This window comes from Pseudophryne corroboree, chromosome 4, assembly GCF_028390025.1.
Source record: "Pseudophryne corroboree isolate aPseCor3 chromosome 4, aPseCor3.hap2, whole genome shotgun sequence".
In the NCBI taxonomy this organism is placed as follows: domain Eukaryota; kingdom Metazoa; phylum Chordata; class Amphibia; order Anura; family Myobatrachidae; genus Pseudophryne; species Pseudophryne corroboree.
In genome coordinates, this window is record NC_086447.1 from 13,631,647 (window position 1) to 13,646,076 (window position 14,430).

A 14,430-nucleotide genomic window follows, 5' to 3' on the forward strand; every position below is an offset into this window, starting at 1 on the left:
AAGCAGCACTTTTGTTGGCATCATGTGTAAGCGGCACTACTGTTAGCATCATATGAAAGCAGCACTACAGTGGGTGTCATGTCTAAGTGGCACTACTGTGGGCATTGTGTCAAAGTGGCACTACTGTGGGCATTATGTGTAAGTGGCACTGCTGTGGGCTTTATGTCTAAGCAGCACTACTGTGGGCACCATGTGTAAGCGGCACTACTGTGGTCGTTAGTGTAAGTGGTACTACTGTGGGCATTATGTCTAAGTGGCACTACTGTGGGCGTTATGTCTAAGCAGCACTACTGTGGGCTTTGTGAATCAGGGGCACTACATACGGTGTAATGTGAATAAGATTGTGCTACAGTGCGGCATCATTTGAATTGGGTATCCTATTGTGTGGCCACGCCCCTTTCTTGTGAGACAACGCCCTTTTATTTTTCCGAGGTTGCGTAAAATGCATGGGATGGATGTGCAAATTTATAATTTGCAGGGGGCGGTGATCACACTAGCATTGCCGCTGAACAATCTGGACTACCACTTAACTTGATATAATTTCTCCATTTTCCATTTACCAATTACTCAGTATTCACAATAACCTGCATCTGTTTCCTTCCCTGGCATTCAGCCATTGATAGACACAACCAGTGTACGTGTTACTGTATTGTCATATACCCACCATGTTCCTGGTTCTCCTACAGTACAGCCATATGTGTCACCGTTGTCCTCTGCTCCATGTCCTGCGGTACAGATGGGTCCACAATTATCTTGACCTTTAATAGGATTAACTGAGACTGGCCAATCGGACTTAATCCCCTGCTGTAATGACTTAATCCCCTGATGTATTGTTCGCTTTGTATTGTATTGCAGCTGAGAACAATAGATGAATGGTTTATGCTAATAAGTCATGTTGTGCCTAGGCGCAGAAAACTAGTCAAGATAACTGTGGACCCATCTGTATCACCAGTAGATCAGTGACAGACTGTGTGTATGTATCATTCCAGACATCAGACCCTCTCAGCAGATCTATCACTGGTGCCCGCGTACAGCCGCCATGCAGAGGCTGAGGTTCTACAGGGTCCTAGTGATACCAGGTATACATACAGTACGTCTGGCCTTACAGAGAATGCTGCACATGGATCAGGGTGATAGACACGTCCTGTGGACCTCACCCAGATGTGACCAGACCTTTCTACATTTCATTATCCCCTATCCCTATACCGGTACCTGATGAGATCACCTGCTGACAGCTGTAACATCTCTGTATTCCAGTAACTATTATATGGGTATAACTGGTAGTTACTGACTGTGCTGAAACCTGAGGACACAATGACTGTGACATGCTGATGATGGAACTCATTTTATTACATTTACATTGGACATCACTCACAATACAATGAGCCGTTACTGTGACTCAATGTACATTTATCATCCATAATCTGTGCCCGGTGCCCCCAATCTGCAGGTACAGAGCGTCCGGGACCGCAGGGTCATGTGACATCTGGGACCCTATTTGCTACTGGTAACAGTGGAATTATTTCCTTCTTTAGGCTTCCTGCATAACAAAGAAAATACAATTTTAATTACCTACCGGTAAATCCTTTTCTCGTAGTCCGTAGAGGAAACTGGGGTACACATTAGTACCATGGGGTATAGACGGGTCCACTAGGAGCCTTGGGCAATTTAAGAAATCAATAGTATGCACTGGCTCCTCCCTCTATGCCCCTCCTACCAGACTCAGTCTAGAAACTGTGCCTGAGGGGACGGACATATCCTGAGGAAGGATGTAACAAAACAGTGGTGAGATTCGAACCAGCACACACAAACAAGAGGAAAGCCAAGCTAACCAAACTTGAAACAGGAACAGCAACAGCTGAACCAACAACGATACTTAACTAAGTAACCGTGCAGGAAGAGCGAAGCACTGGGCAGGCGCCCAGCATCCTCTACGGACTACAAAAAAAGTATTTACTGGTAGGCAACTAAAATCCTATTTTCTCTTACGTCCTAGAGGATACTGGGGTCCACATTAGTACCATGGGGATGTACCAAAGCTCCCAAACCAGGTGGGAGAGTGTGGAGGTTCCTGCAGAACTGATTAACCAAACTGAAGATCCTCAGAGGCCAAAGTATAAAACTTGCAGAACTTAGCAAACGTATTTGAACCTGACCAAGTAGCTGCTCGGCAGAGCTGTAAAGCTAAGACACCCAAGCAGCCACCCAGGAAGAACCCACTGACCTAGTAGAGTGGGCCTGTACGTTAGGAACTGGCAATCCTGCCATAGAATATGCCTGCTGGATAGTAAGCCTGATCTAGTGAGCAATAGACTACTATAGAGAACAAACAGTGAGTCCGATTTTCTGCGACGAGCTGTCCGCTTCACATAGATCTTCAATGCCCTCACAACATCCAAGGACTTTGAGGAAGCAGAGATGTCAGTAAGCACTGGAACCACAATAGGTTGGTTGATCTGAAACGCAGACACCACCTTAGGAAGAAATTGCTGACGATTTCTGAGTTCAGCTCTATCTTCATGAAAAATCAAATAGGGGCTTTTGTGAGACAACGCCCCTACTTCCGACACACGCCTTGCTGAAGCTAAGGTCAACAGTGTAACGGTCTTCCACGTAAGAAACTTTACGTCAACCTCCTGTAAAGGCTCAAACCATTCTGATTGTAGAAACTGCAATACCATGTTGAGATGCCAACACGGCACGTGGGAGGCACAAAGTGTGGTTGGATGTGCAGAACACCCTTCAAGAACGTCTGAACCTCAGGGAGGGAAGCCAATTGTTTCTGGAAGAAAATGGATAAGGCTGAAATCTGGACTTTTAAGGAGCCCAAAAGTAGGACCACATCAATAACTGACTCCAGAAAAAGTAGAAATCGTCCCAGGTGAAATTACACCGCAGGAAATTTCCTGTTCTTGCACTAAGAGACATACTTTTTCCAAATACGGTGATAATGCCTAGACGTTACCTTTTTTTCTGGTTTGGATCAAAGTCGGAATAACCTTATCTGGGATTCCTTTCCGGGCTAGAATTTGACGCTCAACTTCAATGCCGTCAAACGCAGCCATGGTAAGTCTTGATACAATGGCCCCTGTTTTAGAAGACCCTCAAAAAGAGGCAGAGGCCACGGGTCCTCTAGGAGCATCTCCATAAGATCCGCGTACCAGGCCCTTCTTGGCCAGACTGGAGAAATGAGAATTGCTTGAATTGTTTCCCTTTTTATTTTTTTTGAGAATTCATGGGATCAATGGAAGAGGTGGAAACACGTAAACCATCTGGTAGACCCATGGAGTCACCAGAGCGTCCACCGCCACTGCTTGTTGGACCCTCGGCAATACCGCTTGAGCTTCTTGTTGAGCCGAGAGGCCATCATGTCTATTTGTGGAATTCCCCACCGACCTGTTAAGGGCTCAAACACCTGCGGTGAATGCCTCACTCTCCTGGGTGGAGGTCGTATCTGCTGAGAAAGTCCGCTTCCCAGTTGTCTACTACCGGAATGAAGATTAGCGACAGCACCACCGCATGTCTTTCTGCCCAGAGGAGAATCCTTGTTACCGCTGACATTTTATGTACATTACTGCCGTCACATTGTCCGACTGAACTTGAATGGCGTGATCTTGAAGAAGATGCGATGCCTGTAGAAGGGAGTGGTATATGGCCCTTAGCTCCAGAACGTTGATCGGAAGAATGTTTTCCTGACTTGACCATTTTCCTTGGAACTGTTCCCCCTGGGTGACTGCTCCCAACCTCTGAGGCTTGCGTCTGTCGTTAGAAGAATCCAATTTTGAATCCCGAACCTTCGATCCTCGGTCAGGTGACAAGTCTGAAGCCACCACAGAAGAGAAATCCTGGCTTTTGGCGACAGACATATCCTCTGGTGCATGTGAAGATACGATCTGGACTATTTGTCCAGCAGATCCAGCTGGAAGGGCCTTGCATGAAACCTTCCGTACTGCAGAACCCCGTAAGAGGCTACCATCTTTCCCAGAAGGCAAATGCATAATTGCACCGATATTCGGATTTGTTTTAGAACATCCCGCACCATTGATTGGATAACCAATGCCTTTTCCAATGGAAGGAATACCCTCTGTTCCTCCGTATCCAGTATCATCCCCAGGAATGGAAGCCTCTGTGTTGGTTCCAGGTGGGATTTTGGTAGGTTCAGAATCCACCCATGATCCTGGAGTAGTGAGGTTGAGAGGGCAATGCTGTCCAACAACCTCTCCCTGGATGAAGCTTTTAACAGCAGGTTGTCCAGGTATGGTATTATATTCACTCCTTGTTTGCGGAGGACAATCATCATCTCTGCCATTACCTTGGTGAACACCCTCTGTGCAGTGGAGAGGCCAAATGGCAGGGCCTGGAACTGGTATTGACAGTCCTGTAGTACAAACCTTAGATAAGCCTGATGAGGTGGCCAAATTGGAATAGGAAGGTACGCATCCTTGATGTCCAGAGACACCAGAAATTCCCCCTCCTCTAGACCTGAGATCGCCGCATTTAGAAACTCCATCTCGAACTTGAACACCTTTAAGGGGTGGTCTTCAGTTTTCCGATTGTCGGTATCCCGGCGCACAGTATACCGGCGCCGGAATCCCGACACCCGGCATACCGGCACATATTCTCCCTTGTGGGGGTCCACGACCTCCCTGGAGGGAGAATAAAATAGCATGGCGCGTGTAGCGTGGCGAGTGCAGCGAGCCCGCAAGGGCCTCCTTTGCGCTCGCCATGGTGTCGGTATGCCGGCGGTCAGGCTCCCGGCGCCGGTATGCTGGTCGCCGGGAGCCCGATCGCCGGCATACCATACTACACTACACCGCCTTTAAGTACGGGTTCAGTGACTTGAGGTTTAAAATGGGCCTTACCGAACATCCGGTTTCAGAACTACAAACAGGTTGAAGTAATAACCTTTGTTTTGTAGTTGAAGTGGGACTGGGACAATTAATTGAGTTTGTACCAGCTTCTGAATTGCTGCCTGCAAAATCAGACCTGCTTCTGGAGAAGCTGGTAAGCCTGATCTGAAGAATCTGTGAGGTGGGAGTTCCTGAAACTCCAGTCTGTATCCCTGGGCGATAAGGTCTTTGACCCAGGAATCTTGGCATGCTGAAGGCTTTGAGGAAGCAGATTGGAGGTATGTTCCTGAGAACCTGCAGCTGCTGGTTTTCTGGGTTTACCTTTATTGCCTTTGAAGGCTGTAAAAGAACCTTTTGGTTTGCCCTTAAACTACGCTGTCCGAAAGGACTGTAGAATTGGAGCCGAGTAGGTTTTCCTAACTGGGGGTGCTGTAGAAATAAGGTATGTAGACTTACCCGCTGTAACCTTGGATATCCACATATCCAGTTCATCTCCAAAAAGGACCTCGTCTGTGAATGGTAGGCTTTCCATGCCTTTTCTGGAATCCGCATCTGCAGTCCACCGGCGCAGCCACAAGCGCCTGCGTGCTGACACTGTCATGGGAGTGGAGCGTGCGTTGAGCAAACCAATTTCCTTTATGGCCTCCACCATAAAGTTAGCAGAGTCCTGAATATGCTGTAGGAGTAAAATGATCTCCCTCCTGGGCAAGGAATCTAATTAATCAATTAGGTTACCTGACCATTTAGCAATGGCCCTAGTGATCCATGCACAAGCAATAGTGGGTCTCTGGGCCACCCCAGTAGCAGTGTATAAAGATTTGAGAGTGGTCTCAATCTTGCGGTCAGCCGTGTCCTTTAAGGATGCTGCCCCAGGAACAGGTAAGACTATCTTACGTGACAACCTAGATACCGATGGTACACAATTGATGGGTTTTCCCATTTCTTTCTATCCTCCAGAGGAAAGGGAAAGGATGTAATTAACATTCTAGGGATCTGAATTTTTTTGTCAGGATTAGCCCAAGTTTCTACAAACAGGACATTCAATTCCTTTGATGCTGGAAAAGTAGCTGAGGATTTATTTTTACATTAAAATAAGATTCCTTCTCAACCTCCGCCACCTTGTTAGAAATATGCAGGACATTTCTGATAGCTTCGATGAGGGCCTGTGTTCCTTGTGACAGGACTGCATCCCCCCCACTCGCATCCACTTCACCCTCCTCTGGGTCTGATATATAGTCATCAGTATCAACCTGCATGAGCTGGGCCAGAGTACGCTTTCGTGGGCAAATGGCAGGGGTCTGAGACGCTGGTATGGAAACTGAATCTCTATTCATCAGGTCATCCATAGACTGTCTTAAATATTGCTTCTCTTTTTCAGTATGGGCTAAAGTAGTAGAAATATTAGATATTATCCACTTTATGGAACCTAACCATGGGGGTTTTGCCCCACTGGCCTGAGAATGTGTACTGTTCTGGGTACACGGTAGCGAGTTCCCAGTGGAGGACAGACACTCTTCTGTGCAGGACACACAGGGGTAAATTTACTAAAATGGGAGTTCTATTTGAGATGGGATGTTGCCCATAGCAACCAATCAGATTTCAGGTTTTATCTTCTAGAAGGTGCTAGATAAATGAGAAGTAGAATCTGATTGGTTGCTATGGGCAACATCCCATCTTAAATAGAACTCCCATTTTCGTAAATTTACCCCACAGTCCCTGGACATGGTAATGCAAAGGGACCCACACACACCCACACAAAGAAGGTGAAACACAGTATAACCTACACAGAGCTCTCAGGGAGACGGAGAAACAGGAGCCAGCCACACCTCGCCCCTGTAGCTTAGTAACAACACAGCTGGGTCACCACACTAAATCCCTTCAGAGGACTTAGTATACTACAACCTCCTCCTCCTTACTATGACCACCTGGTACCGCTGAGGAAATGTGGCGTCTTCTTGGAGGAGCTGCGCATCCCTGTGATGCCTGCCAGTGTGAGCTGCAGAGGGAAAATGGCGCTGGTGAACTGCTGGATCCGCTCATAGTGAAGCCCCGCCCCCGTAATGGTGCGCGGCTTCCCGATCTTTCTTTATACTGGCCTGAGGTTTAGAGTGCGTAATCCGAGGGATAAAACCCTCTGTAAGCAGGATGGCCAGTGCGGGTATCATTGGTGGCTAAGCGCGCCCCTCACAGCGGGACACACGCAGCCGCATGTCATCCTGAGCCCCCAGAGCGCAGCCTGCATGTCAGCACTGCGCTCCAACCGTCATGCCGCCATTTCTACTGGCGACATGCTAACCGGGATACCGGCGCTGTACTCACCACTCTTCTATCTTCGGCTATGTTTGCTGCGGGAGGGTACGCTCGCCGTGTGGGGGGGCTTGCGAATGACTCCCTCAGGAGCTCAGTGTCCTGTCAGCGGAGAAACAGGACCATTAATTGTTTAGGAAGTTGGGCCATTCTCCCCCCTAAGTCCCACGAAGCACTCAGGCTGGTGCCACCCGGCACTGCCTGTAAAACAACAAACCGAAAATAAATGTAGAAAAACTCTTCAACCCTAAGCGTGACCGGCTCCTCCGGGCACATTTTCTAAACTGAGTCTAGTAGGAGGGGCATAGAGGGAGGAGCCAGCCCACACTATTAATTTCTTAAAGTGCCCAAGGCTCCTAGTGGACCCATCTATACCCCATGGTACTGTGGACCCCAGTATCCTCTAGGAAGTAAGAGATAAACAGAGAAAATGTAACTGATCTGCACCATGGCTCATATTCCTCTCACAGATCATCATATTCCGCAAGGGGAAAAGGGAAGAAATGATAGAAATTGACTCCGTAATTATTAAAGTAATAATGTTACAAGTAATTCCCTTCTTTATACTATATTATTGTTTAAATTCATTAACCCTGTATTGACAATGGGGGTAATTCAGATTTGATCGCAGCAGGAAAAATGTTAGTAGTTGGGCAAAACCATGGGGGGTCATTCCGAGTTGTTCGCTCGTTATTTTTTTTCGCTATGGAGCGATTAATCGCAAACTGTGCATGCGCAATGTATGCAGTGCGCCTGCGCCAAGTAAATTAGCACAAAAGTTTGGTATTTTACTCACGGCCTTACAAAGTTTTTTCATCTTTCTGCTGATCGTAGTGTGATTGACAGGAAGTGGGTGTTTCTGGGCGGAAACTGTCCGCTTTCTGGGAGAGTGCGGAAAAACGCAGGAGTGTCTGGAGAAACGGGGGAGTGGCTGGGCGAATGCTGGGCATGTGTGTAACGTCAAGCCTGGAACGAAACTGACTGAACTGATCGCTATTTGTGAGTAGGTCTGGAGCTACTCAGAAACTGCTAAGAAATTTCTATTCGCAATTCTGCTAATCTTTTGTTCGCAATTCTGCTAAGCTAAGATACACTCCCAGAGGGCGGCGGCTAAGTGTGTGCAATGCTGCTAAAAGCAGCTAGCGAGCGAACAACTCTGAATCACCCCCGATGTGTACTGCAGGTGTGGCAGATGTAACATGTGCAGAGAGAGTTACATTTGGGTGGGTTATATTGTTTCTGTGCAGGGTAAATACTGGCTGCTTATTTTTACACTGCAATTTAGATATTCAGTTTGAACACACCCCACCCAAATATAACTCTTTCTGCACATGTTACATCTGCCCCCCCCCTGCAGTGCACATGGTCTTGCCCAACTGCTAACATATTTCCTGCTGCAATCAACTCTGAATTACCTCCAAAGGCATCCTATTTGTTCATGAGCTTGTGACACCTCTACAACATCAACCAGTCCAATCCTGTCCTGATACACCTGTTACATTCATCCTGATACACCTGTTACATACATCCTGATAAACCCGTTACACAAATCCTGATAAACCTGTTACATACATCCTGATACACCTGTTACATTCATCCTAATACACCTGGTACATTCATCCTGATACACCTGTTACATACAGTACATCCTGATACACCTGTGACATACATCCTGATACATCCTGTTACATACAGTACATCCTGATACATCCTGCTACACCTGTTACATACATCCTGATACACCTGTTACATACATCCTGATACACCTGTTACATACATCCCGATACACCTGTTACATACATCCTGATACACCTGTTACATACATCCTGATACATCCTGCTACATTCATCCTGATACATCCTGCTACATATATCCTGATACACCTGTTACATACAGTACATCCTGATACACCTGTTACATACATCCTGATACACCTGTTACATACATCCTGTTACACCTGTTACATACAGTACATCCTGATACACCTGTTACATACATCCTGATACACCTGTTACATACATCCTGATACACCTGTTACATACATCCTGATACAACTGCTACATACATCCTGACACACCTGTTACATACATCCTGATACATCCTATTACATACATCCTGATACACCTGTTACATACATCCTGATACACCTGTTACATACATCCTGATACAACTGCTACATACATCCTGACACACCTGTTACACACATCCTGATACACCTGTTACATACATCCTGATACACCTGTTACATACATCCTGATACACCTGTTACATACATCCTGACACATCATGTTACATACATCCTGATACACCTGTTACATACATCCTGATACACCTGTTACATACATCCAGATACACCTGTTACACACATCCTGATACACCTGTTACACACATCCTGATACACCTGTTACATACATCCTGATACACCTGTTACATACATCCTGATACATCCTGTTACATACATCCTGATACACCTGTTACATACATCCTGATACATCCTGTTACCTACATCCCGATACACCTGCTACATACATCCTGATACACCTGTTACATACAGTACATCCTGATACACCTGTTACATACATCCTGATACACCTGTTACATACATCCTGATACACCTGTTACATACATCCTGATACAACTGCTACATACATCCTGACACACCTGTTACATACATCCTGATACACCTGTTACATACATCCTGATACACCTGTTACATATATCCTGATACACCTGTTACATACATCCTGATACACATGTTGCATACATCCTGATACACCTGTTACTGTACATACATCCTGATACATCCTATTACATACATCCTGATACACCTGTTACATACATCCTGATACACCTGTTACATACATCCTGATACACCTGTTACATACATCCTGATACACCTGTTACATACATCCAGATACACCTGTTACATACATCCTGACACACCTGTTACACACATCCTGATACACCTGTTACATACATCCTGATACACCTGTTACATACATCCTGATACACCTGTTACATACATCCAGATACACCTGTTACATACATCCTGATACACCTGTTACATACATCCAGATACACCTGTTACATACATCCTGACACACCTGTTACACACATCCTGACACACCTGTTACATACATCCTGATACACCTGTTACATACATCCTGATACACCTGTTACATACATCCTGATACACCTGTTACATACATCCAGATACACCTGTTACACACATCCTGATACACCTGTTACACACATCCTGATACACCTGTTACACACATCCTGATACACCTGTTACATACATCCTGATACATCCTGTTACATACATCCTGATACACCTGTTACATACGTCCTGATACACCTGTTACATACATCCTGATACACCTGTTACATACATCCTGATACACCTGTTACATACATCCAGATACATCCTGTTACCTACATCCCGATACACCTGTTACATACATCCTGATACACCTGTTACATACATCCAGATACATCCTGTTACCTACATCCCGATACACCTGTTACATACATCCTGATACATCCTGTTACCTACATCCTGATACACCTGTTACATACATCCTGATACACCTGTTACCTACATCCTGATACACCTGTTACATACATCCTGATACACCTGTTACATACATCCTCATACACCTGTTACATACATCCTGATACACCTGTTACATACATCCTGATACACCTGTTACATACATCCTGACACATCCTGTTACATACATCCTGATACACCTGTTACATACATCCTGATACACCTGTTACACACATCCTGATACACCTGTTACACACATCCTGATACACCTGTTACATACATCCTGATACACCTGTTACATACATCCTGATACATCCTGTTACATACATCCTGATACACCTGTTACATACATCCTGATACACCTGTTACATACATCCTGATACACCTGTTACATACATCCTGATACACCTGCTACATACATCCAGATACACCTGTTACACACATCCTGATACACCTGTTACACACATCCTGATACACCTGTCACATACATCCTGATACACCTGTTACATACATCCTGATACATCCTGTTACATACATCCTGATACACCTGTTACATACATCCTGATACATCCTGTTACATACATCCTGATACACCTGTTACATACATCCTGATACACCTGTTACATACATCCTGATATATACAACCTGGTGTTCTGCCCTCTGGTGGATTATACATGTACTGCACCCAGTAGAGAGCTTTTGTATACAATACCACATTCAGGGCTTAATTCAGAGCTGATCGATGTAATGACAGCGATCGCACCCTGAAGCCAATTTAGTTGTGCGCTTACGAAGCGCCCACATTTCACTGGTGCGATCGTCTCTATCTGATTGACAAGCAGAGGCGGTCACGGGGCGGAAGGGGGTTCACTACGGCTGGCCGGCGGTCGGGCTCCCGGCGCCCAGCATACCGGCGCCGGGAGCCCGACCGCCGGCTGACCGACAGTGTGGCGAGCGCAAATGAGCCCCTTGCGGGCTCGCTGCGCTCGCCACGCTACGGGCACGGTGGCGCGCTACGCGCGCCACACTATTTTATTCTCCCTCTATGGGGGTCGTGGACCCCCACGAGGGAAAATAAAAGTGTCGGTATGCCGGCGGTTGGGTTCCCGGCGCCGGTATACTGAGCGCCGGGAGCCCGACCGCCGGCATACAGAATGCCACCCGGCGGAAGGGGGTGTGCCAGTGTCATTTGAACACCGTTTGGGGGGCAGCACAGTCCGGGCAATGCAGGGGTGTCCAGACAGTTGCTGGGGTAGGCCACAGCGGATACGACCCAAAACATGGTGCTGGGCGTCCTAAGCCCTGTGCTGGGTGTCGCCCCCACAAGTTAGAGATTGTGATCGCAGATGTGCTAATTTTATCACATCTACAATCAGCTCTGAATCCCCCCCCAGTGACCCGCGTGGTGTCGGCAGATAATTCTTTGCTGGTTTGGTGTAAGTTACAGTATGGTAAGAAGAGCTGTGTTATTATAACTAATATCCCTTTCACACCGCACAAATAACCCGGTATCGGCATATTGCCGGGTCAACACAGGTTGGTGTGCAGTGTGAAAGGGCCATGGTCGAATTCCTTGATTGCCTGACCCGGTAATTCAACCTGGGAATAAAGCAGTGTTATTCCCAGGATAATACCTGGTCAGTGGCAGGGTGAGCGGGTAACCCACCTCCAAGACAGGGTCATCATCTTTCATCCTCCAAAAATACATTTATTGACTCAGTATCCCAATGCCCTGAATCTACCCAGTGTTTTGTTCCTCAGATCCAGTATCTCCCAATGTCTTGTAGCCTCTCCCTAATAATATTGGTGAGAACCATTCTCCACGACCACTGCACATCCCTCTAGTGGCTTGCCACATGCTCCAGGACACAACTCGTATTACTTCCCCTCGTCTACAGAGTCCTCAACAATACCACCCCTCAAATACATCTCACACCTTCACCTTTATGTACTCTCCCTCATGATGTCCTAGAGCTCCCTGTGACCTGTGCGGCGTCTACAGTCTGGTAGCCACCATCACTCCTGCCTGCGAGACTTCTCCAGTGTCGCTATCCACAATGATCAGACTGTACCACCGCCTGCAAATGTAAAATACCTGCCTACTCTACTCCCACGTACCGTATGCTGGTCCCACCTGTACACTAACTACTGAGTCCGCTGCCTCAGGTCTACCATTACCCCACACCCACACAGTCTCTCAGGAGAACAGTTCCTATCCTTTGTTCTCACACCTGCATTTATTACTCTGAGTGTATGATCTGCCTGTAGGTGCGGTGGACCAGCATCCCACCACACCTCCGCTGCACCGTACATAAAGCTATAACTTTACCAGTTGCTGCTATGACCCAGCGTTCCCTTCACCGAAGTCATTACTTCAATGCATCCCATTTATTGGGATCTGGTTTCATTTCTACTTTGGCCGGATGTACTAAAGGGAGAATGCAGCCAAAACCCTGAAAATGTTTTCATGGTTTTCTGCCCATCTGTGAGGTCAGCAGTCTTCCCCATGATTGTGAGTTGTACTGAACTAGACTGAGAGACCATGTAGAGGCTCAGGAACCCTTCACAGGTGGTCTGGAGTAATTAGCCGATTAGAGTGCGACACTTCGAGCCTACAATATTGAACCTTTTAACAATATTCTAATTTTCTGAGATTTTGGATTTGGGGTTTCCTTAAGCTGTGAGCCAAAATCATCAAAATTATAACAAATAAAGGCTTGAAATACAGTAACTTTCTTGATCCTTCCAACAACTGAGTTGCAGCTTGGTGGAAAGCATTGCTCCATGGTGGCTTATTAGGGTGGCTAGGTAGCACTACCCCTGTTATAATGGCATAACCCGGGTCGAGCTGCTTACACTGCATCATTACCTGTGTCCAACACTGGTAGCTACCCGGGTCGTGTTCCCTGGTCACTCGGCCTGGGTTATTTTTCATGGACCCTTTTACATCAAGCTGTGACTTGGGTAGACCCGGCAATAACCCGGGACAAAAGCTAGGTGTAAAAGGGGGATCAGTAATTACTATGACATCCACATTGAGGAAGGACACAACGGTTCCATAAAAACCTCTTTCATTTCCTTCATAGAAAAATCCAAGCAGCAATTCTATAAACAGTGATAATAAGCGTTGTATCGCCCGCCCTGGAAATAGCGCAGTACAGCAGGAGAGGCCAGTAATCACTTACAGGGGCTCCACGCATGTCAGTGTACAATACGGGGTACAACATTTCTTGGTGCCGCCACACTCGCTGTCTGTGGTGCAGTCTCCACGAGGAAGGGGGGTCTCACATTGTTGATCTGGAACTGGGCAGCTTCCAGCTTTCCCTGAAACAAATGATTTGTCTGTGACGTCACTGCAGCATCACATACATAACAGAGTGACAGGGGTCGTAGATAGGAACTTGCTTCACGTGTAGCCCCCAGATCCTCCCACTCTGCTGCCATATACCTTATTATAGCTTGTAGCACTTGTATAAGAGGCCTGGTGATACATTATTACAGGTCAGTGTGTCTTTCTTTTAATAAATGCATTCATGTAACTTTTTGCTGAGAGTCATTCAGACCTGATCAGGTCAGAACTGCGCATGCGTATGCAATGCGCTGGCGCGGCGCACAGGTACAAAGCAGATTGTTGCTGAGCGATGGATTTAACAAAGAATCCATTCACACAGCCGATCGCAAGGTGACTGATAGGAAGACGGCATTTGTGGGTGACAACTG

The 14,430-nt window shown here is 46.6% G+C and overlaps 1 long non-coding RNA gene across 1 annotated transcript; it reads right to left on the reverse strand.

Annotated features, from left to right (window-relative positions):
* Positions 1-1,329: 1,329 nt before the first annotated feature.
* Positions 1,330-14,022, reverse strand: LOC134911062 (uncharacterized). Its single transcript, XR_010176299.1, has 2 exons — positions 13,896-14,022; positions 1,330-1,540 (listed from the first exon to the last, which is right to left on the reverse strand). It is a non-coding gene; the product is annotated as an uncharacterized LOC134911062 (long non-coding RNA).
* Positions 14,023-14,430: the final 408 nt, after the last annotated feature.